General features: G+C 41.4%; 1 protein-coding gene across 12 annotated transcripts in view; it reads right to left on the bottom strand.

Annotated features, from left to right (window-relative positions):
• The window catches only part of USP54 (ubiquitin specific peptidase 54), a 90,111-nt gene that overhangs the window by 59,952 nt on the left and 4,122 nt on the right, over positions 1 to 26,037 (bottom strand). For 2 of the 12 annotated variants that reach the window (XM_015866491.2, XM_015866498.2), the window contains exon 1: positions 1,740 to 1,879. The exons of 9 other annotated variants lie outside the window; for them this stretch is intronic. The gene's annotated coding sequence lies outside the window, so the exon portion shown is untranslated. Of the gene's footprint in view, positions 1 to 1,739; positions 1,880 to 9,949; positions 10,065 to 26,037 lie in introns of those variants that run through there. One more of the 12 variants, XM_015866492.2, reaches the window with a different exon arrangement.

Genomic DNA, 26,037 nt, shown 5'->3' with positions numbered 1-26,037 from the left:
ACTGAAAGTTTATTGATTTGTGGCTAAGAAAAAAGAGATCATTAGCAGCAAGCAGGTTCCTAAGGCTTCTGGAACTCCCGTGAAGTACAGCTCGTTAGGAAGAAAGACCCACTGAACTATCTAATAGCGGATGAATACAAGCAGCTTTCTGGCGTGTTTGTTTCAGCATGTGAATCATCAGATGGGCTGGGCCATCCCTCTGTCCTCCTCTCAGGAGCATTCCACATTCAGCAGATGACCAGGCAATGAAAATCTGATCTTGCATCAAGGCAGGCATGAACTTGTGCCTGCCTTCCTATACAATGAGCCAGACAGAAGTCATGGTACAGTGTTCTTGCTATCAGTGGGAGGACAGGCGACTTCTGAAGGTGACATTTAACATAGACAAATGAAACAGAAATCAAACTGCCAACAAAGCGGGGAGGGCATTTTCCTCCTCACCCCAGTGCACTCACACAGCCTATCAACATCGCTGCCCCTTGGCTCACGGGAGCAAATTCATCTCACAAAATTAGCACTTGGGGGGATGGGAAAAGGGGAGGAGAAGGGCTTGGTTTATTTCCTGCTGAATAAACTCACCAAGAAGTCAGAGCTGGGGACAGGAGAAGCAAACAAGGCAGGAGCACAGGCTTCCTCCCAGCTCCACATCACCTGCACACACCCAGCTGAGTCCCACCTAAAGCATGTCCCATGTCAGAACACACAGACCACAGGAAAGGTATTCCTCCAAAAACATCTGGAAAGCATTTGAGCAGGCAGAACGTCCTTATCACACAGAACAGTGAGCAGTGCAGATATGTTGATTTTTATGCTTTCCTTTTTTTTTACTTCTGGTGGCAGATTCTAGAACTGGATTTATCATTCTGTGAAATTCAAGCCTCCTTTCACTATCACCAAATGCACATGAACAGTTGGTGATTTTCCCAAATTTACAGATTTAAACAAAGATGTACTTCATGCTAAGCTGCAGCAGTGAGAGCTATACAACAGTTATGGTACCCTTCCAAAATTCACATAATAACTACTATTTATTTTGGAAACAGAACACTTCACAAAAGGCAGGGAATCAGGAAACCAGCCAAAACAAGCCCTTACTTTCTCAAGTGAACACATTCTAAGTAACTTTTAAAGCCCTACACATATGTAATACCTAATTTCATTATCAACTCTCTTTCGAACTGAATTCAAGGTAACAAGTAAAAGGAAACAAAACTGCATCTCTATCGTGTGAAAAACAAAACCAAAAGCAGCAGTCCTGGGAGCTTCTGACAGAGTATACTATTAAATAACAAGGATGGGAAATGATTTGTCAATATCCCCTTTGGTTGCTGCACAGACATCAAGGTGAGAAGAGATTCTGACTGGCTTCACCTGTGCACTTACTATGGATACCAGCAATCAGCAGCAGCTCAGTGTGACTGACACAAGGAAGCTCATGGCTTGGAAAGTGCATTTCAAACAGGCAGAAGAACATATGTAACATGTACACATGTGAAACAGGGTATAAAGAAGAAACCAAACATGCAAAAGTAGATTAAGAACAAACTAAAGCAACACTATTTCTTTGCATCTTTGTAACAAGGACAACACATACTGAAAAGTAACATTTTCTACCTTTCATGACAACATACAGAATTCCTGTGAGAACTCAGATTTAATTAAAATAATAAATAAATAAATAAATAATACTGTGCCAACATTGAATTTAAACAACTGACTTAAAAATGACTAGGACCTACCTTTAGGAGCCAGTTTCTATTGCGTAAACTCTGTATTGGTATTGCAACAAAAGCTGCAGATCAGAGCAGGCTGAAAAAACACTCAGAGGACATTTCTATTAGAGAAACTGCTCTGAGTAATGCTATTGCATGGAAAAATTATTTAAGGGAGGAGGAAAGAACTGGAAGAGTGTGGGAGGGGACGACCTGCTGATGCAAACAATAGGAAGCTGTTCAAAAACCAAGGGCCTCCCTTAACACAGGAAAGTCTAATCTGAGAAGCACTGCCCCCCACTGCCACCTAGCAGGCAGGCAGCTCTGCCAGCAGAGATAAGGCCAGACAGGCTGATCCTGCTCACCAACAGCTCACTTGGGAAAAAGGGCAACGAGAGAGAGGGACCCAGCTGGGGGAGGCAGGCGAGCCAGGCTGCAACTAAGTACTGCTTTTTATATTGCAAGACAGGGCTCATCTCACAAAAGTATAAGAGAACTGGAGGGGTTCCTCCCAATTGTTTAGTTAAAGACGAAGGATGTTGTCTCGTGGGAGGGGTTGATATCCAGGAATGACATGTAACCATTGAACAGAACAAATGAGAGGACTAAAAAGATCGCATCAGTTTTGATCTCCTGCTTTAGAGCGCCGTGGCTGCAACACAAACATAAAATGAGTTTTTCAAAGAATGATTAGTGTAAGACAATTCCTGGAATCATCCTGTGTATCTCAAAGCCTGTGATGCCAATCAAGAGGGAATAAACCTCATCCAGAAAAATAGTTTCCAATCCCTGAGCCTGCCATCAGCTCAGTCATTTAAGCTTCAAAGCAGCACTGTTACACCATTATTCTCAAACTCACAGCACAGCTCCTGGGACGACGGTGCCATCCACATAAAGCATCAGTTTCTTCTTCCAACACGGTCACATTCACAGCACAGATGTAACAGGAGTTACAGTGTACACCCATGACCAAAATAACTTTAAAGAAAACTCTGGTTATGTTATGAAAAACAATGCACCCCATTGTCTTTCTGTCCTAGCACAACGTAATGCTAACAAACAGAATCAGATTGAAATATAATAATGCTTTGGACCATACAAGGTACTGAAGATACTATCCCCACAGGGACCATTTACCTAATAGAAACAAACAATGTAAAAAGGAAGCAGCTAGAATACAATTAAATTGTTCTGCCTTAAAAACAACCCAGTCTTGCAGGACAGAAGGGGCTGAGCCAAGTTTTAACCATGTCTTTCCAATATAATGTAGCTTTGGTCAGACAGAAACAGGAGTAAAAGCAAAAAAGGAAAAAAATAAATAAAGCATAAAATCTAAGTTGTCTTTTACTTTGTAACACTTGCGTCCTTCCCCCTGCAAGCTGTAAATATGTATATGCTAATCTCATATCAAATAACTTTTCACGTGTCCTAACAGCATCAGAACTGTGAAAAAAACAACGCAGTGCAATACTGACTAATCATGCTGGGCTCCAAATCTGTTCTACAGCTGTGCATGGTTCAAACAGCACGCTAACTCTGCAGCACTCTCTTCTCAAACACAGCTTGTTATAAGGATGCCAGACCACCTACAAGTGCAGCTCACAATAGCAATGTGGAACTTTTCCAGGCAAGGGCAATATGCCAGTCCTCACTTTTATCATATGTGACGAATGCTGGAGTCTCCCAGGCATCCTGCACCATTACTTGGACCTGCAGGTGTCCTTTCAAATACCAGTATCAGATCTTAGCAGCAGTTAGCAACCCATCTGTTTAAGTGGCACTATGTCCAGGGCTCAATGACCTTCAGTTGGCAAGCATCCGTGCCAAGAAAACACTGGTCTCTATGTTCCCTTTCCTCCTTGTTACCCCGCTGGAGGAAGCATTTGCCTATTCCTCCCCAGGCACAAGGGGACCCATGTGACCACCCATTTCCATGCTGAGAAGTGGGCTAACAGTCCTGTTCAGGAGCACTGAAATCAGGAATAGTGAGGGGCTGTGGTACTAATCTTTACAGATTTGCTTCAGCCTCAGTTCCCATCATTTCAGAACTACCTCCTCAGCTTTTGACTAAAATTCTTCAAGTGACCACACATACTCAAGTAACAGCTATCAATCAATTTGTGGCTATTCCAAACACCTGCTTTTACACGCTGTCCCACATGGATATCAGCATGGGTATCCCAAGGATATCCCAGCACATGGATAGCAGGAACCAGCTGTTACCTGTGTAAACTGTCCCCAGCTCTTCAACACTTAGTTACAGAAGCATTAATAGAAGCTCTCTTTAAAGCAAGTTCTGAATTCTAAAACTAAACTAAAGCTTTAAAACTCGCACAGCATTAAAGGAGAGGTAAGGAATTTTGTACTAGAACAAGTCCTGCTGCACCAGGCAGAAAACAAAGGCTCCACTCCCTGCCACCAAAGGGCAAACAGCCGGGGCAGCAAGCAGTGCTCCACGCCCCAGCAAAGCCAAGGAACATGTCCTGAGCTGAGAGCACTGCTGAGCTCACAGGAGGGCTGTGCCCAACACACCAGTAAAGCATCTGACTTACTGCCACCGAACTGAAGAAGAATTAACAGCAATTACCACACTTCTGCACAAAATAGGAAAGAAAAAAAAAGTGTTTCCACTCCTCCAACATCACCATTTCACCCAAATTAGGATAACATAAGCAAGTCCCAAACATCTCTGGTCAAGCACTGCAGCCCTCAGGGCTACAAAGAGCTAATAGCAATGCTAGCGATTATGCAGTCATCCACGCAGTTGCCTCTGACTGAACCAAGGCAAGAAAACCAGGCAAGATGATAATGTGACAGAAACAAACAAGGAATCTTGCTCTCCAGTCCTTGCTTTTGTTTTGTTTTCAACCCGAGGAGCAAACAGATTTGCAGACAACCCTATCTACCAGCGCGTATGCCTACAGAACATGTTCACAGTTGGCAAGATAAACAGATTCTGTCTAAGAAAATGAGAAGAGCATATGTTTAAAAAAATAATCTGAAGAAACAAGTAGAGATGACAGAGCTGCAGTAGCCACTCCTAATACTGAAACAATTCAACATCTGCAGAGTCACATAATTTCAGCTTCTTTCTGCCATTACAGATCATGCAGCTCCCTACAAGTAAAGATGATGCTGTTCCTTCAGCCCTGAGTAATTTTCCACCATAGCAATTCCCCTCAAAGAGGTTTAAATGTCAGCACATTTAGTGCGATTTAAATAATGCTGGTATATCTATATGGAGAAATTTGCCAGGAACAAATGATTTGGGGTGAATGCCATGCTACACTGAAGATGTAGTTTCTGACTGAGACGGTTCCTATCCTTTCACAGCTTGCTCACTTCTGTTCTTATGCACTGCTCTGTTCTGCAGATGGCAGCCTGTGTAGGACCACATGACAAACTACTTCATGAGATCAATCTGGGTTAAAAATAAAAAGATGATCAAACAACAAAGGGGGCTGTTTTCATAGCTTCAGTTATTCAGGATCCAGAGGAGTCCTACAGTAAGCAGTTTTAACTGGCACAACCAACACTAGCAAACAGCACAGTGTACAGCAACAGAAAAACAGCAGATGGGGTGGCTTCTCCCACCATCTTTGCTACCAAAGTCAAGGTACCGTGTGTTAATTCCTTGCACTGGTAATTTACAGTGTGTTTTATGACACAACTGTGCCAACCTGACAGCTGTTTCCAGGGTGGGTCCGTTCCCATCACATGCCCCTTCTGTTCCTTTAACACTTGTGCTGGGCAGTCCATGAAAGAGCTCGGACAGGAAGAACAACTGGCAAAAAACCCAACTCTGTCAGAGGAATGATCACTTTTCTTCATCATCAAGGTCACTCAGAATTCAGAAAAGCCAGCCTGGAAAGCAGTGGCCTGAAGTCAAGTTTTCTTACTTAAACAACAAAGTTGCCCCTCAATCTGCATTCAGATGCCTGTACAGCAATCAGACTGAAGGTGCAGCCTCATACAGCTGTCAGAAACACCACACTGTCCAGCTGTTGGCTTTCCCCAGCCTCATGATTCCACTGCACCAAGCCACAGCCCAGCAAGCAACAGGGCACCACCTGAGCAAAGGGAGCACCATGTGAGGCCCATCCTGAAGGCCAACAGAAAAACTACTAACAGTCCAACAAACATTAGGGTAACGTGTTAAAAAAATACGAGGCAAACACATATGCTGTACTCAGCTGACCTCCTCCACATGGCAGGACAACTGCTGCAGGACTGTCTGCAGGGAGAAAACAGACACAGCCTGCGAGCCAATGGAGCTGCCGATAAACTAATGAGAACCCATCTTGCTTCCTTCCCTGTCAGCTAAACAATTCTTTTAGGAAAATCAAATTACCTCAAGCTATTAAAGTCGATTATAAATTACAAGATGAGCTAAAAGCTCTTGTACTGTTTCTCAGTATTTCTAGTGAATCAAAGGTAGTTAAGAACAAGGAATCAGAAACAGTTTTCAAGACCGTGTGTTCTACAAAGTCTGGTTAACACTCGTCCATACTACTGATGCACTCCACTTTCCTTTGGGCTCATCTGCTCACCCCAACCCTTGCACAGCCCCCTCCTGGGCAGCCCCGCAGTGACTCGCAGTGCTTTACAATAGCAGCAGCACAGGGAGGTGGGGGAGGCCAACAACAGAGTGCAAAGCTTAGAGAAACACCAGCAGCAACCAAACCCACTCTACATCAAAGAGGGACCCCATAAATACCACAGATAACCACATTCTTGTTGTCACTACAAGAAAAGCAACTCTATTAGGTGCTTATTCCACATGGCAGCGTAATACATGTGTTGCACAAATCCAGCTTGGGTTTTGTGATTTTCATCTCAGTACAAGAAATCAAATCCAAAGCAATAGTTCACAAATGTCACATCAAAGAAGAGAAAGTAAAAGGCCTTCCTGACTATTAGCATTGTGCAAAGTTGCAGGTGCCTGTTAACAAAACCATTACTGCTTTTTAATCAAAACACAAATCCTTCAAACAAGCACGATTCCAGACCATTCCAAAGCCAGACAGGTCTTCTGTTGCCTGCACAGGTAAAACAGATAAAAACCCACTGGTTTATGGCCTACAAGACAGAGATAACATCTGTTATCTCACAAAGGAATCTACTGTGGCTTAAAATACGACCCTGAGACATCCAGGAATTCACTTACAGATTGACCAAGTCAGGAATGAGAAAGTAATTTTGCTCACATAAAGCAGACACAGCACTGACCAGTGTAACTGGAGGAATCGCTCCATATCTGCTTTTCCCAATCATTAAATAAGTTTGCAACAAAAAACCTATGACACGTAAACTATAATCCTTTCTAGACCAAGATCCCTGTAATTGTGAGCTGCTTGACTGAGACTTGCAAAACGTCTTAAGAAAGACAATTAAGCAAGATTGCTTCAGCACCTGCATCAAGTTAAGTGATGCTTTCAAGCTCTCATCAAACAGGAAAAAAAGAAGATGACAGGCTGGAGGTGGAAAATCCACTTTGGAAACTTAGTTACATCCATACAACACCAAAAGTGAAAGTAAGACCACCAGCACATTCTCCTTACTTGTGTTGACTTGTTCCCTTTGATATTTTAGTTTCTAAGCTTTGCTAGTTTACTCCGGTATCAATTTAGCAACAGAAGAAGATAAGGAGAGTCATAACATTTTATCTTGCATCATTTTAAATTTCCTGCCCTAATTATTTTCCCATGTCTTATTTTTAGTGTCTGTCCTACAGCTGAACCGTGGCAGATTGACACGCAGTCGGGATGTATAGCACAGAACTCCCAAGAGCACTGAAATCCATAGCATGATATCGATGGGCAGAAAACAAAAGTCAATGGCACAAGCGATTCCAGGAATCACCCTAGTCAATGAATACATATATATTGTTTAATATATATAAACTCTTTAAAGCCAATTTTAAATTTGCAATTCATTAAAATGATTCCTCTATTAAAAACAACACAAAAAAGATCCCACAAACTAACAGCTATTATAAAAAGAAGCAACAACACTTCCTAAATTACCTTTCTTTCTATCTTGAAGTGTTTTCTATATCCCAATAGAACAGCCACTATTGCTTTAATTTGCCCACACCTACAAACGCTGCTGAAGAAAAGTCCAGTGACTTTTCCAATGGTACGAGCAACCACATACAGGCAAGTTCATTTGGTGAAATATCACCAAGCATTAAAGCAACAATTCCAGGGAGGGCAGAACCAGCTGACTCCCTCTAAAAGGAACAATGAGCCACTCACCAAAATGCCACAGAAAGCCACATCCATCATAATAATAGGTGCTACAGCGATAAAACACACCTAGTTAAGGAGATTTTCAGGTAGAAAAGTAATTGAGCAGATTTCACTCTGCAGCTTAATCCTGATGTGCCCTGGAGGACTTATCTGTTCACCTTTGTGTGGCATCCTAAAGCTGCATCTCCTCTTCAGACCACAAATCCGCTCCTGACAAAACACCAGCACTCTTTATAAGTAGGGCAAAAAAAAGTTGCATTGACTAAACACTGAAGCATTATGACAAACACTCAAAGGTTCCTTGTCCCCAGATGTGAGGAGCACACAAAACAAAAGTATGCACCAGTATATCCAAACAGAAGGACTTCACTTATCTTAAACCATGCTCAATTAACATTCTTAGTCCCTTAAAGAAGCTCAATGCTGACACAAGTCACTCAGGGCTATGCAGACCCCAGGGTGAGGCTAACCTACCCATGCAGGATGCCTGCTACAAAAAGCCATACAGAATACCAAGTACCAACATCAGCATCTATATATAGACAGCAAAAACAACTTCTGCTGCATACTGATTAGACTGGAACGCTGTCAAGGTGGCAGATGAAAGAAACCTGCAGAAGAGATGAATTCCTAGGTGTACATTCAACAATAAAAATGGCTGGCATCATGACAACTACATACAGCCACACGTGGAAGTCTTTTTATTTTAGAGAGGAGCTACTTCACAATCCAGCTCCATACTTTGGAAGCTAATGCATGAACTCAGTATGATAAGGAGATGGAAAACTGACCCATGCCTTTCCAACTGAAGGCTGAAGGAGGAGTCCCAATCTACTCTGTTAGCATAGGAATACCAGTGAGACCTTCAGCTAGCCTACAGACTGAGGAACTGAGGAAGTCCTGATTTACTTTGTAATTTATGTTATCAAAGAAAATGAGAAGCCCTTCTAATAACCTTATCTGCATCCAAAATTTCTCTTGAGTGGGGATTTTTCTTTCAGTGATCCTTTCTGACTATTTTACCATATCTGGTGTAAAGCGAACACAATAAAGTAGAAATGAGAACAGCAGCATGAAGTCTATTTAGCACAAAAATTAAACAAGTGTTTAAAAAAACAAAACAATATATATGTGTGTGTGTGTGTGTGTGTGTGTCTTCCCTATCCTTACTTTAAAAATAAGACAACTATAACAAAGGCCGCAGCCAGTGCTCTGCCTTCACCTCACCAATGCAGCCCCTGGCTGCAGGCAGACCCAGCGGTGTCACTGTATGTGCTCAGGCACTGCCACCTCACCGCCAGGGGCACAGCCATCAGCTGCTGCTTGGAGGTGGCCACAATCTCATCAGTGGCACCGTGGGGAAGGACGGCAGCTGTGAGCCACCCTACAGCCCTCCCGGTGCTGCTGCCACCTGTGTTTTCCCTGCCTTCACTTACCAAATTATCACAAGTTAAATACAAAATCACGCTGCTATGAAGGGCAATGGGTACATGGTGTAATCGCCTCCATGAAAAACAGAAGCAGTATTTGGTATATGCTTAGCCAGCTCAGCAACAGTTTAAACAGGTAAAAGCAAACGTATAATGCTATGTACACCCGTACAAAGAAAATGCATTTATATATATATAAACATACATAGAGAGAAAAATAATAATAATAATCAGGCGCCATGCGCAAAGCACGTTCTGTCACTGTAGTTTTCTAAAGGAGAAAATCCTTCGTTTGCTTACACAGCAGCGAACACAACGCAGAAATGCCGCAGAAACAAGAACCTGAATAGAACAGGCTGCAGCGGACCCGCCAAAGGAGCCCTCCCACCCCTTACAGCTCCCGCAGCCCCCGGGGCTTCCATCGCCTTCCATCGCCTTCCCCACCCGCCGCCGCCCCGCAAGGCGAAAGAGCCCGCGCCGCCCGGTCCCACCGCGCTCACCACCCCCGGGACCGCGCCCCACACCGCCCCACACCGCCGTGTCCCGCCCCGCCCACCTCGTGCACCGCCGTGGCTCGGTCTCCCAGCCCCGCTCTCTCCCCCGGGCCGTGCGGTGCCGTGCGGTGCCGTGCGGTGCGGTGCCGTGCCGTGCCGTGCCGCACACACGTGCGCAGCCTCCGCCGTTTCCCGCGGCGCCGGGAGAGCGGGAGCGGCAGCTCGGGCCCCGCCCCGGCAGGGTGATGTCACCGCTCCGGCCGCGCACCTGATCCCCGGGCAGGTCGCGCCTTAAAGGGGCCGCGCCCACTCGGGTGAAGGGCCCAGGCTGCGGGAGCTCAGCCATCACCTCTATCATAGAAACGTGCCAGAGGACTAGAGCCTGAGAACCAGCACGGAGGCACGTGCCAAGAACATGGCAGTGGAAAATGGCAACTACGAACACTAAGGTTTCCTATGCAAGAATCAAATCTGAAGGCAAACAGGAGTTCCCTTACTGCATCATGCTCCTATTTATAGCCAAACTGCACGGAAAATGCTGTATTGCAACATACCTGATCACGAAAATGCATTAGCCTCTCTCATGCCAAGCAGACACCGCTCACAGTTCTCAACCTGCAGCCACTTGGGCACTTTTTAAAGTTATTAGTTTAATTTCCCTCCCATTAGCGTGGCAGCACTGCACCAGGCTGCTCCCACCATTAACTGCCACCAAAGGGCAGCTTTGTGCACATCTGGCCCACTGTCCCTGCTCCAGCAGCTCACCAGTAAAGCATCAAGCAATGTACCTTATCCCCCCAGTGCTCACACATGCTGTTTGTGCTCTTATAAATGATTATCATGGGCAAATATCACAATAGGAGAAAGCATCACTTGCTGGCCAACTAATCCCAAAGAATTATTTCTAAACAATTACTTGGTTCTGTAGAAGTCTCCCTATTAATTTGCTTCTGCACATGGGTTCTATTATCAGCCATACCTGCACTTACCCAGCTCAGCACTGGCCGCTGGAGAGGCAGCCTCCAGGTAGCACTGGTTGAGCCATACTTTGGGACACTATTATATCCTCATGTCAACAGTGTTCCTCATGCACCTGAATAGAAGTTTGTATGCCGTCATGGTTTAATGTTGACATATGCTAATGCTAATTTTTTAAGTGGTTAAATCATCTGAATTGAACTCATATTGACTGTAAACAGCAAATGTTCAAACACTTTTTACAACCAGCAAATATCATCCTCAGCTCTCTTGGCTCAAACAATAAAAAAAAAGTTTTCTGCTCTTTCATCTCTCATTCAAAACTGAGAAGCAGCACGGAATGATCTGTTACATCCACACTATAATTACAAGCAACAATGCTCACTGAAAGCTGGGCTGGCTGCTCGCTAGTGAGTTTCAATCTGCCATCTCACTCTCCAAAACACCAACAGAAAATAAAACCCCACTGCATGTTTACAAGTATATTTACATATAAACTGGAGGGGGAATGTCTGTTAAGGAGGGTGGACAGTGACAGGACAAGAGTGAATGGTCTTAAACTGAGACAGGAGAGGAGGACGTTCTTCACACAGAGGGTGGTGATGCACTGGAGCAGGTTGCCCAGGGATGTTGTGGATGCCCCATCCCTGCAGGCATTCAAGGCCAGGCTGGATGTGGCTCTGGGCAGCCTGGTCTAGTGGTTGGTGACCCTGCACATAGCAGGGGGTTGAAACTAGATGATCATTGTGATCCTTTTCAACCCAAGCCATTCTATGATGCTACAATTCTATACTTCCAAAAATAGTAATAATAAATTACTGATAGTATTCCAAACATAAATAACCTAAAAAATAGATGTCATTTTAGAGCACTAGCTACTAGGTTTCTAACTCATTCCATTTACCTTTATTGCAAGTTGACAGTTCAAACTCCACCCTACAGTGAAAATGGGTGTACGTGTCTCAGAGTCCACATTTATGTGCATGAAAAACCCTCCCGCTGCTGAGCTCTAACGGAGCAGTGCAGCTCAGCATGGTGGGCTGTGCTCAAGGAAGCAGACATGGCTAGAAAACAAGAATTTCAGAAATGTACACAGGACTGACTCATTAACCTTCATTTTTCACATCCATCAACGATTGTGTTTCCAAGCATTAATTTTCTTACAATCAAGATAAGCCATATCCCATTCTGGAAGTATATCAACATCCACTACGCTGTTAAGTGCTGACCTTCCGCCACTTAATTCACAGTTGAAGTCTATGACTTAAACTTTAGCGAAGGCTCGAAATATCTAAATTGCAAGTTTGAATCATAGTTCTGTAACAGTCTTATTAACACCATGCTTTAATTACGCTTACAAATAAAGCTTCTATTATGTATCCTAATGTTGTAATTTGACAAAAAGAAAGACAAATACCAGGGTCCTGCACAGTGCCTGAGAGGAGAAATGCCCTTCTATGATGCAAATGTTGTGGTTAGTCTAAACTGGTATTGAGGCTTCTCTGTACTGACCACTGCAGAGTGGCTTTAAGCCCTCCTGCACCATGCCCTAATAAACCTTTTCTGAAGTTGATACATGATGCTGACTCACATGTGGCCTGTTCATGGCTTGTGTGTGGCCTGTGGCACATGTCTGACAGATATTTACTCCTCTCCTCCTCTCCAAACAGAAGGAATGGATACCATCCAAAGGGATCTGGACAGACTTGAGAAGTGGGCACACATGAACCAGAAGAGGTTCAGAATGCTAAATGCAAGGTCAGAGCAACCCCAAGCATCTTTTCCTGTGTACAGGCCCGGAAAAGAACTCACTGTGAGCAGCCCTGCAGAGCAGGACTCAGGGGCGCTGGTGGGTGAAAAGCCGGACATGAGCCAGCAGCTCTCAAGGCCCAGAAGAGCAACTGCATCCTGGGCTGCATCAAGAGATGGCCAGCAATTTGAGGGAGGTGATTGCCCCCCTTCTGCTCTGCTCTCATGAGGGCACACCTGGAGTACCTTGCCACCAGCCCTTCACTGTTGTTCCAAACCTCTTAGTCCCTGCCTACAGCTCCAGACCAAAGGTGCTATATAGCATTACTCGGTTCACATCACACATAGCTCAGCATCATCTTTCACTCCCACAGAACCCAGCACTAAGAAGGTTAGTCAATGACCAGCAGTCCTCTGCTGCAGCGCTCCCAGCTGCCAGGCACAGGAGAAGCTGTGACTGACCCTGGGGGCTGGCACAACCTCGCAGCACTGCTGTGCTCCTGAGCTTTCTCACTCAGATCAGCTGAATTGCACTAAGTGGTGTTTTTCCATCTGTACCAGTGCTGCTTAGAGCTGGTCCATGAGGTTGCAACATCTTGTTATTTTCTATACTATGGTATGTCTCCATTATGTATTCCTCCTACGTAGCCATCTCATCCTATAGCAGTGCCTACTGTTGGAGAAATCCCAGAGACTTCAGCATTTTTTGGCATATCTTTGAAAGATAATTTTATCACCAAGTATTCATCAGCAATAAACGGCATTACCTTGCATTCTGTTGCAGTAAGGAACATATATATTCCAACTACCTACATCACTTGCTGGATTCATACAGTTAGCTCTAAATTTTCAGTTTAAGCGTAACAATGTCTGGCTTTAAACTGTGAAAGGAACACCATTTTAATATGAGCAAAGTCTGAACAACCATAGAGCTGTGTGTTCTTCCCCATGTATTTGCTGGGAAACTAGAAAGCAACATTTAAATAATCAATGTTAGCTATAACTTCCCTTGCAAATGACATGAACATGATCATCCAGCTTGAAAAGCAAGATTTGGATGTTAGAGGCATTTTGGCCCCTGATGTTACCACATCAGACACCTCCCCTGCATTTATAGACAGCTCTTTAAATGCTCCCCTGCATTTAGAGACCACCTCTTGTCCAGCCATAGAAACTTCCACATTCCCACACAAAAACCTCTCAAAACGGCAATATAGTAGTAATACAAAAACAAATACCAAAATAAAATGTTAACTGAAAGCAGCACACAGCAAGTTAATAGAAGGAACACTGAAATGACGGAATTTACTTCATATTTACTTAAACAAAAAGCTCCATTAAAAATTGCTCCAAGCTGATGCAAACGCCCCTGTCAGGCACTGAATTCAGGTTTGGCTGGCTACACTGCACACCGGCTGTTGGCTTCAACTCATGCAATCACTTATTTTCGTTTGAGAAAATAGGAACTCAAATTGCTAAGCAAGGTAATTTCCAACTGTGATGATTAAAGAAGTGCGTTCTAGGGTATAATAATGCAAATACAGAGTTGAAGTATGCTCACAACACATGTTACAGCCTCAGGTAACTGAGGCTTAGCTCATTTCTCAGTGGAGAAATTCACAATGGAAATGGGGAATGATGTTATAAACAAAACAATTACCTATAGTACACTCCTTGTTTTCTTATGATAATTATATGTTGAGTCCCCAAAGTGCCGGACTGTCTACTGAAGTCATTATGAAAATGAGAATGAAATAAAAGTTAATATTAACTATGCTTCTCAAGATTATAATGTAGGAAGAGAAAGCTGAAAATCTTGTGTGATGTACTTAGAGCTTATGGAATGAGGTACCGACAACACCAAAATGAAGGCTGCTGAGTTAGGAGGAGACTAAAAGCTGAAGGACGAGCAGTAGGGAGGCTGTGTTTATCATAGGTGTGCACACAGTGTGCTGCCTCAGGTAAATCATCTCCATTCACAACATGTCCAGTTTTTAAAATCACTAATGTGAAAAACAGCCAGGAAATATTCATATCTAGCATTGACTAGCATTGAAATACTGTCATTCAAAACACAGTTAAAGAAAATGCCTTGTGAGAAGCAACAGTTATTTTAGCAACAGGATCTTTTGTTCCTTGTCCAGGCCCTAATTGGACATTTGGATTTGGATAATTTGGAAAGTGGATTTGTCTTGCTGTGCCTCTCAGGGTCTTGCACTTCAAAACCTCCCCCTCAGCCTTCTACATACACTGAAAAAAATATCTACTTCCCAGTTCTCATCTTGGAGCTTGCACATCTCTCCTTCTCCCCCATTCAGATTATTTCTGCCAACTGTTTTCAGCTCAATTTTCCACACACACAAAATAAATATATTTTATTAAATAAGTAATTTGATGATTCTGCTTCTGGTTAGCTGAGCTGTACCCTCTTGAATGGTTTGCCCAAAATAGATACAGTACTTCAAACTGAGATCTTCTCTGTAAGAAAAAGATGATTTTCTATATTTTACATGCTACACTCATGTTCAGCCCTCCTAATGCAACGCTTCCCCTCCCACAATGGTAAGAATTTTGGAGAGCTGTCTCCTATTTACTTGCTGCCTGCTCTGTATTCATGCATTTCATTATTTCTCCTAGCAGTAATTATTTGCTGTTGAGCAAATGAGATGTTCATTTTTCTGTTTTCTTCAAAGAATTTTGGACTCATGTCCTATATACCTGCTTTCCCTTTAAGTTTGGGGGCATTTTTTAGTGAAACAATTTGGTAAGCACACACTCTATTCTGTGTCCAAGGTCATTAATAAAAACACTGAAGTGAACCAGAACAAGCACAGATGCAGCAGACCATGCTGGATCACCATTCAATACTGCATTTCATTCTGACAGACAATCATTAATAGCCACCCACTGGGCATAGTCATGCAACACATTTCACTCCTACTCTACTGTACTTCCTTTCAGGACATTTCTTCACTGGTTAAGATTATTGCACAAAAAAGCATCAAAGACCTCACTAACATTAACTAACATTAAGACACTAACATTCACTAACATTTTCTTGTCAATTCACAGACCTTATTATCCTGTTACTGAAGAAAATTCAACTGGTGTAATGATTTACTTTTAAACTTCTGGCAACCGTAACTCATGCTGTCATTGTCTTTCAGAGGCTGGTACTGCTTACATGAGTTTCGTACAATAATTTGCTCAAAATGCTGAAGACAACAAACAGTCTATATAATTTTCTGCCTCCTTCTCTGGCTCTGCTTTTTGTTTTCACAAATTCCAGCATCTTGAATAACAGCTCCAGGTACTGAGGTCACTTTGGTCAATGGGGCAGAAAGGATTTTTGCTTTTTTAAATGTCACAGGATGCAATTCACCAGGTACAGCCTAACAACCAACCTGTGCAAGTACTATGCCATAAGCAGAACACTTGCTTCAGACATGCCATCCAACTTACATTCCCTCCCTGCTTTTTATTTTCTTCTCGTGCTAACTGCTGTTCACTTACATCTCTCTCCTGCCAATGTTCTGGAGACTTTTCACAGCACATGCCATCGAGTATATCTTACCAAATCACGCTGCCTTTAAAAATAAGACACTCATGCAGGTAAAACAACACTGGCAACAGCACAGAGCAGCCCACATGCCAAGCAGGCCTCCCTGGAAGGTGCAAGGGAGGAGCAGGCACCTCCAGTCTGGGTGGTTATCTCTAGTTAAAGGCCAAACAGAGAGTGTGTACTCAGCAAAACACTGCAGATGGGACTGCAAATACAAACCAGATTAAAAATAACACTGATGATACTGCAGGTGTTTTGGCTCTACCAGTGTATTTCTTCTGACTGCACAGCGCACACAAGCAGAGCCTTCTGTACATTCCAGCACTGTTACACCATCGCATTTAGGAATGTTTCTTGCTGTCATCACTCAAAATGTAACTACATAATAATGGAGCCTCATTACAGAACATGCGTATGCGGCAGCTTAAGATTCAAATGTTCAATTTTATTATTTTAAAATAGCAACAAAGAGCAGGAAGACAAAAGTGTAAAGACAGCAGCAGCTCCAGCACAGCTCTGCTGATTTTTGCCAGCTGACTGATACCAACGCTCCCTCAAGTCTATTGAAGGGTATTTACCACCAACCCAAACGGTTTCTTTCCTTTTCACAAATACATACAATGATGATACAAACCAGAAAACCCTTCCTTAGCTTCTGTGTACTCAGCCTTCTAATTCTTTATTGAAAAAGAAATAAAATTACCACCCTGGCATAAACAGTAGAGGCCAACAATAAATAAAGAACTAACCAACTAACTAACTAACCAAATAAATCAGGACAGAGAAATACAGCTGCAAATTCATACTAAATGGTTAAAATGCAAAATCATTTCAAAGCTGAAATAGCCCTCCTAGGACTGCCCACCATTTGTCAGACATGCTGTAGAATCTTATGGTATTGCTTCTTAAAAAGCAGAGAAAAATCGAGCCCATTCAACACTGAAGAACAGAAATACTACCTGTAAGCTAAGATGACACATTAATATTTAGCTTTTGGAAATTATCTGATTGAATCTGAGTAACACGATGAACACAAAGCTATTAAAGAAAACAATGTTATTCCAGACATAACTTGGTTTGCCTCCCATAGCAGATTGATGCTAAAACACTGATTTGTCATGACTTAATAAAACACTGGCCAACACTGCAAGTATTCTGTCACCCATTTACAGCTTACCACAATGTACCTGCTGAAGTAAAGCTACAAGGACAAATACTGAGGCCTCTATTTGTGGGATTTGGGGTTTTTGTTTGCTTTTTGCTTTAGGCACACAAAGATGAAAGTACTGGAAACTAACAAGAATGTTACAAATGAAACTGTTCTTTCTATTGATCCTGTTAGCAATACTGAACATCAATCACTATTAGATCGCACTTTATCAGCCAATTTAAAGTGGGCTGGCTGGCATTCAATACATTTTGAAAGTGACACTCAATAATAACCATGTCCGATTTCCTTTTAATTGAAACAAACTAATTACTGTAGCTTCCTTAATACAATAATTCCAACCGAGAGCTCAAGAACTTAATGTGTTCAGGAAATTTAACATGTAAGAGGCACACCTTGCAGACATGATTTCCACTGCTGCTTTGTATGTCACAGCGATTTCTATTCATTGAAAATCCATCCACTGAAAACAATAAGAAGAAGAGACATTGATGCAAGCTCCTAACATCATCCTTAAGCTTAGAAAAAAATTAATAGCTCTTTTTATATCAAATTCACCAGTCCACTATAGGATTAGCTTTTGTGCTTTATTCACAACCATCCTGGAATTCAGACCCATTTACTATCTGTATTCAGCTCTATTCACTATGTTTGCTTCCACTTGATCTTAGCTCAACTTCATCCTGCCTCTATATATAGAGAGAGAGAAAGAGAGAGTTAGAACTCATAACTATTAATATAATTACTGCTGATTAAGCTGTGTCCAGAGAAGGACTGAAAAATGCAGGTCAGCTTCTGAATCGAATCTAAACTCTCTCCTGTATGTAGATAATCCTCACAAGAGGCATTAACAGGATTATCTGTTAATTAATAAGAACTCGTGTAACGAAAAAATAAACAAACCTTCCTCACATGAAGAAACAATTTCTGTAGTATAAGGTCTGGTTCCTCTTCTCACCCATCCAGTGATGTGACAGCACCGGAACAGCCAGAATTCTATTCCTGGTTCAATGCTAACATCTTCCAGCCGAGCCTGTGTCCATCCCCATTCTGCTTACCTGCGTAATACTCTGCTAGAGTAAATTTGCTGAGATCTCTGGGCCAAAGGCACAACACAGCATTCCCAAGAAAAACGAAAGGTGAAAAAACATACTGAGAGCTGACTTTATCTCTGTGAATTTAAAACTTCAGGCAGCAAGTGAATGCTGCCTGTATGATGATGAATAACAATGAATAAATCTTCAGCCATTTCCTGGCCAGAGAAAGCCTTGCTTCTGGACATCCATCCCAGTGAAGGAGCAGTACCATAAAAAGAAGTCAATCCCCAGCCCAGTGAGCCTGCATAATACCTGCACACAATCTATGGGGGAAACCAAAATAGAAAGTGATATAATAAAGGCACAGTGGAAATTACCGTTGTAGTGGCCCACTCCTCTAAAATCTTAAGCACTGTCATCTTTCTCTTAATGCCAACCCACCCATGTTCAGCTGTTTGAACACAAACTAAACCTGATTACTGAAATAAGAAGAAACAAAGTGTATTTCTATCTTATGCAACAGCCTGCATTATGCAAATAAACTGAACCTGTCAACTTGCTCTCACATTCACTTACCCTTAGACAAGCCAACAGTTATGCAGCTGTAAAGTTTGCTGCTCTGAAAGTGCAAAGCTTAAACTTATTAGACTTGAAAAAATTAGATAACTTCCACAGATCAGTTTAAAAAACCTGCTTCTATTTTACCGAGTAAACACAACTTTTGCCAACATTCTTACTTCTGAAGACACAGATGTTCATTATCCCTGCTTAATTGGGCACAGCAAGAATTAATCGAGAGCCAGGGCAAAGACAGAAGAACTTTGACAACGTGCTGCCTCACTAAAACCGCCTTCCACAAGGAACCTAAAAGGCTGTGTGGGATCATTAAGCACAAATTCACTCCCAATAATGGCTGACATTCCCACAAAGAACAAGGCTGGAGTCAGAGACTTCGGGTAATTGTGCTAAAAATTGGTATGCATCAAAGACTGTATGTAGGTCACATGATCCCATAGACAGACCTCACAGAGGCCTTTGTGGAGCACGGAAAATTAACAAGTAGTGTGTGCATAAAGCCATTACCCTTCTAAAGCTCTGCTCTCACACATATACATAATTCTTGCCATTTCAGCCCAGAAATACTAAGGTAGAACTGAAAAACATGCAGCATGAAAAGATGAACAGATAATTAAGAAGAGAATCAGGGAGTCTACGAGGGAGGGCTACGATATCAGGAGTGACTCTGTGTTATTTCACAATAGTGTGACCTGCCAAGAAAAGAAATTGTGAGACCAGAAGTTGAAAAAAACAAGGATAGAGGAATAAGTTTACAATACATCACAGACTGAAATTCTCTACCGCAGAAAGATGTCTAATTCAAAATACAATTCAGTTCAAAAAGATTAGGCTGGCTAACAGAGGACAGGCTCATAAGAAACAATGCGTAATTATTATATGGATGCAGGTACTAGTTCAGAATATCCCTATGCTGCCAGCTGGAAACAATAAAAACCATCCAACCAACCACAAAAACCACATGGCTAACAAGAGATGACATTCTAGATTTGCCTTGCTTTTTACAATCTCTCCCCTGTTTCTTTTTAGGTCACAGTTCACATTGCCTCACCAGTATGAGTGATGTAACACTAACCAAAAGCCCTTCCTGAAGTAAGCAAGGCAACTCATAGATAACCATTCTCACTGTTGTCACTTACCAGTTTATCAGTGCACATTAAAACAATAAAGAAGGTAGGATCAAATACAGGAGGTGGCTCCAAATACATGGACATCGATAGCAACAGGTATAAATGTAAAAGAATGACTGTCTACAACTCTGCCATAAGACTGAGGGCAAAGAGGGGAACAGAACTCCATAAAACTTGAAAACAAAGCGATTCTGGGAGGGAATCAGTGGGGAAAGGAAAAAAAAAAGGGAAAATAAATAAATAAATAAATAAATGGTGGAAGTTCTGAGCTTCAGAAGCATAAAATGAGTGAACTGAAAGACAGCCTCCAAGTTCTTCACTGATTACTACCAGTGCAAGGCAATGAACTAAGCAGATTCTTGTTCTAACTCATAGCAGTGGCTCTTGATTTTTCACTGAGATGTCCAGAAAAAAAAATCAAATGTGAAGAGCAAACGCAGCACAAAAGCTCACAAACGTTAAAAGCCAAAATACCTCATTTCTGCTTCTCTCTGTATTTTTCTTTACTTACTTCAAAGTATCTGAAAGAGCCAAGTAAGCAAGCTACATCACCATACTTAATAAATGAGGCCGACTCAGCATAAAGTCTAAATGTGTAAGCTTAGAAAATTAATCTCCCAATTACTTAAATAATATTATCGCTTTTCAGTAGTGCATCTCGAAAATCTGTGCCATTTCAATTTCACCTGATCAGCTCTTCTACTAGGCAAAGTTACATTTCTGACCAAAACCTAACAGCTAAATAAGCAGCCAAGTGACAAAACCCTCATCCTTTAGAACACCAAGCTTTCAGCGCTGGCACCCTGGATGAATCTAGAAATTAGAAGGTTCCAGCAAACACATTTTCCTACTATTCTGCTCAGTGGGAAATTCACAAGTCAGAAAGCACAAGAGAACAGATTCCAGACATAAAAAATGTCCATATTTTCAAACTTGAGTTGTAGCCTAAGGCTGAAGCAGCCACTGATGTCACAGAAATTCCCTCTAGAGGAACTTCTGCCTTCCTCAAGCTGTGGATGCAGAACAGATATTAAGATCACAAATGCTGCTTTACTTCATCCTGCTCTAAATTTCATATAATTTCTCCTGTATCTACAGCAATAGAGGAAAATTTTCCCTGATGACTCAAGAATTTCCAAAGCAATTTTGCCTTATAACTACAGAAAAATAGTGATATTTCCTCCACTGAGACATGTTGCTTTATAAAAACATTACACGGATTTTTGGCTTTGATACAGTTTTCTCATTCCAACTTCCAGTTTTCAAAACGATGACTTGAAATGTAGCAATCTGTCAACAGGGCCAAAAGATAAACAAGCTGTGACTATAAGTCAAAAGAAGATTAGAGAAAGGCGCTGCATTTTCCAAGAAACATGCAGATAAGTAACAAACAGATGCATACGCTTCCTCTCTCTCCTCACATTCAGAAATCAAAAGACATAAGTGTATGACGCTGAGGCAGAAGATTGTTCTCTGTCTCCAAAGTGATCTGGATGATTACAGCAGCAAACAGCACTGAACACTTCAAGAACTATTAAGTAATTTGATTTTGCTTTGAAAAGCAAAGACATGAGGGGAAAAAAAAAAAAAAAAAAAAGGATGCATGTACCTATTTGACCAATAGCTTTTTCAGGAAGTTCCTATTATTATAAAAAGGTACATTACCGTGTTTCAAAAGCCAGAATTCAAGTGTTGCAATATTGGTGCTGTCCAGACTTGTATGTGTAGTGCTCCGCTAACACTATTAAGCTTTTACTATGTAGGTCCCTGCAAAAGCAATGCCTCTATTTATTTCCATGGAAACTACAACAAATACGAGGAGTATTTTCCTTCTGAGATGGGAAACTGCTCCTGAGATGAAGGATTAAAGACAGACCTGGTCAGTTTAACAGATGGTCCTCATGTTGTCAGGCTTCCATTAACAGTGATGGCGGGTTTATCACCCTCCTGAAGATCAAGAGTTTTTCCAAAAGCTCTTTACAGGTTGATGCTCTTTAGTTTGACAGCACTGACCTTTGTATTCAATAGGTCACTTATTTTGTTTGTTTGTTCCTTGTTGTTTCTTAGAACACAGGATAGTAACATATAGTAACATAAATCATATAGTAATATAAATCTTAGATTGATATAACTATACCTCTAGACAATATGAATGGAGAGAGGGAAGAAATTTCAAGCAATCATTTCTACACCAAAATTCTATTTATTGCCTACCTAACTGCAGTCCTCAAGGTGGGAAGGAATAACAGATTCACAATCAAACAGAGGGGGAAATGTGAGGCAAAATATTTCTTAAACTACTTTACAGTTGTCACAATGCACAGAGAACAACTGGCTCTTATTTAAAGCATCCTCAGCAGAAAACATCACCAACATCTACCTCAGCACAATATAGCCCGGTGAAGTAGAGTGGCTGTGCAGAACAGAGCCTCATAGCACTAGTGGCTGCGCTAAGCCAGACCCTGAATCTAGAGCTGTCTTTAGAAAGGCACAAACAAGAATCAGAGATCTCATCTTACTCCAAAAGCAAAGGCCAAGGCTGAAACGTAAAATAGGTAACTGGACATTGTAACATTCAGCTGGTACTAACCTCTTAGTAAAGCCATAGTAATCAGAATATAAATACATTAATTGTGTTAATTTCTATTACTTCGCTTTACCATCATCTCGTACTGTTAAATAATAACAAATGCTGAAGAAGAACGTGATGAAGAAGTAAGCAGGAATTACAGAATAACTGAAGCTAGAAAGACTGAAGCTAGAAAGGACTTCAGAGGAAGTCTCTGGTCTGATGTCACGCTCAGAGCATGACTGTCAGGTCAGATGAAGTTACTCAGGGTTCCATCCAATTGAGTCTTGAAATCCTCCAAGGACAGAGACTGTCCAACCTCTCATTAAAATGCAGGATACACCTTTGAAAATGAACCAAGATCTGTATTTCCATTGTTACATTGAAGTAAACATAGAAATTCATTATATTGAAGCAAATATTTGAACACCGGTTATGGCCATTCACAACTATAAGCAATTACAATGTAATAATTAATTCACATCTTCTCCAAACAATACGGGACCTGGCATTTAGCATTCAGGTCATTACTCAAATTAATTCCAGACAAGTAGGAATAAGAAGAGGGAGGAAAACCCATAAACAACCTGTAATAATGTTGTGCTTTCTCATGAATACCTTAGAAATGAAGTGGAGAGGTAGAGACAGGGGGAAAAAAGCACAACTGCAAGCAGAATAAGTTTCCCAAGCAGCCAGGGACAGTTAAATCTGAAGTAAAACCATTCAGATACTTCATGTTTTCTGCTATGAAAACACAAATAACATAAATATCGAAGGGTGTCTGAACATGTTATGATTGAATAGAAATCTTATTTTAGGCTTTGAAGTTCTGTTCAAACAGTTTTGAATACTTTTCGATTTACTACAGAGACATGAGATAAAATAACTCAAAGGTTAAAAAAATTCATTGATGAGGACTTATCAATCCTAACTCCCATACGAACAGTGCTTACCTTCCCTTATCAGAGGAAATAAGAGTTGCATAGATGTGTGAGTGATGCTCTTAACTGACACTGAAGCTCGGCTGTATTTGTTGGAGCAGAGCGAGGCAATTCAGTTGGGCACGACAGCACAAGAGCCAGCTGTTTTCCACCTTTTCACTCCAAACCCTCACAGAGACATCTGCAGAATAAATCCTGGAAAAGATCCTGCCAGTTCTGCCGCTTCTGCCCTCAGACATTCCCAGCACACAGTCAAGTAAAGCAACTTCGACTTGAAAACGTCACTCAGTATCCTTAGCACAGCAAAACTCCCTGCTCTGCTGGCCTTTTTTGTCTGTGAATGCTTCCAGTTCCTACCCCAGCAAGGACTGAACGCAGTGAAATTGCTCAGGTGACACCAAGCAAACAGGCAGAGGAGAACTGATTGAGAGCAAAAAATGAGCAAAGAAAAACAAGTGGCAAATAATTTATGTGATAATTGTATCGCTGAATGTAACTGATAATGGTTAACATTAAAGGGACTGACTGGTTTATCTTTCTGCATCTCCCAGAAAGATGCTTTAAGAAAAATACGTATTTCATCCCCATCCTGAAACCCAGCTATCTAAAAAGACACGATGATATTAATACTGCTTTGCTAACAGGAAAATTATGTTCCCTACATGCTTGGTCTTTCCTGAAATGATACATTTCTAAGAGCAGCATCTAAAACTGCATTTTAAAGATTTTCCTGAAAACTAAGTGGAAGTTGTGTGGCCTACAGAATTGAAACAAGTTCTGAGGACCTTCTGAACAGCACCTCCAGTGCAAACTGCTATTCAGCCCGCAGCACTGCCAGGCTCACACCACAACATTCCTTCCTGTCTCTCTTTAAGAATACAGTCATTACTTCTATATTTCGAGTCTATAAAGCATCCATAATAAAAAGGATTCTGAAGTTTTTGTTGGCATCTCTTTTTTCTTTAAATATATTTCAAATGTACACAAACTCTGCATGTCATCTATAATAAGTACTGCATAATGTTTCCAAACAATAACAAAGAACACAAAGGACAGAGAACACTGTACTTTACTAATTACAAGTTTTATGAGCATTTGCTGTGTATTTATTAGCACGTCTCAGGTGGAACATAATGAAAAACTTCCAGAGCAGCAAGAAGGACACACAAACAATTCTTTCCCTTCCATGGCCTATTTTCTTGAATCATTTACAGAACTAGTGAGGACATTAACTTGCTTCCATGTCATAGTAAAGGCCACAAACTACTGTGCATTAGCTGCTGTTTATGGATCTATTCCACTGAGAAAAGCGGTAGAAGGATTAGAAAGAACGCTGTTATCCTGTGCTTTGGGACACTCTGCTCTCATTGACCGCTTCCCTGAATACCTTTATTTTAACATTTCACGGAAACACTTACAGAAGAATCCTCCTCTTCAAACAGTCTCCCACATCTGAATCACTCATTCATATTTTTAGCCCATTCATTACTTTCAAATGTCAAAACACAATAAATCACGTTTAAGTATAACATCTAAGAAATACACGCACCAAACATTATCCACAACAAATACCCACTTCCATTTCACAGCTGTTATAATTAATAAGATAGTTACTATTTTCTTAAGAAAGCAAAATGCTGAACCAAGTTCCATGCAGATTAGAAGTTTCCTTTTACCCAAAGGCTTCTGATCTGCAAACAAACTGCTCCCCATACACAGCGTGCAATGTGCTGTTCTAACTGTGGTTAAGCCAAACTGTGCCACAAAAACCAATTCTAGGCAAGACACTCATTTGTGATCAGTTGTCATTTATTACAGATCATCCTATCTGCTTCTGTCACCGGCATAATTAACCTTAGGCACAGCTATTAATTACTGCTTATTTGCAATGTATATACTCAAAAAAAAAATGCTGCTTTTGTGCCAAGAAGGTTTATACCATTTTATCAGCTTAATTACAGATAAAAAAATAGATGTCTGCAGTAAACACAGATTTGCTGTCTCTATTGAAACAGGAGAGGAATGTAGCCGAGTTTGATACAAAACAAGCAAACAAACAAACCCCAGATTGTTAGAGATGACCAGGACAAGCAATTCCAAAAGAAAAAATGTAATTTCAGCCTTCAGATCTGAAGGATCGTGAGCTTGATCAAATCTACACATCAAAAGAATTCCAGCAGAGTACAGCAAGCCAGGGCATCATGCAGAATAATTAAGCAAAAGATCATCACGGTTCACATCCTTTTACAGGCAACCACAGTTCAGTGAACTCTTCCCCATAGCACAAATCGGTATCATTTCATGCTTGGAGACATGTTCAAAAGAGGGAAACAATCACAGCTAAGGTCTAAATGTTCATAATCCAATTCTTCCAAAAGAAGAAAAAAAAAGAATCAGACACCTGACACTTGGTTTTTGTGACAGAAGTCTTGGAAAACGA

The sequence above is a fragment of the Coturnix japonica genome, chromosome 6 (assembly GCF_001577835.2).
Source record: "Coturnix japonica isolate 7356 chromosome 6, Coturnix japonica 2.1, whole genome shotgun sequence".
Classification (NCBI taxonomy): domain Eukaryota; kingdom Metazoa; phylum Chordata; class Aves; order Galliformes; family Phasianidae; genus Coturnix; species Coturnix japonica.
The sequence above is the reverse complement of the archived record's forward strand: the minus strand, read 5'-3'. Positions and strand labels throughout refer to the sequence as shown.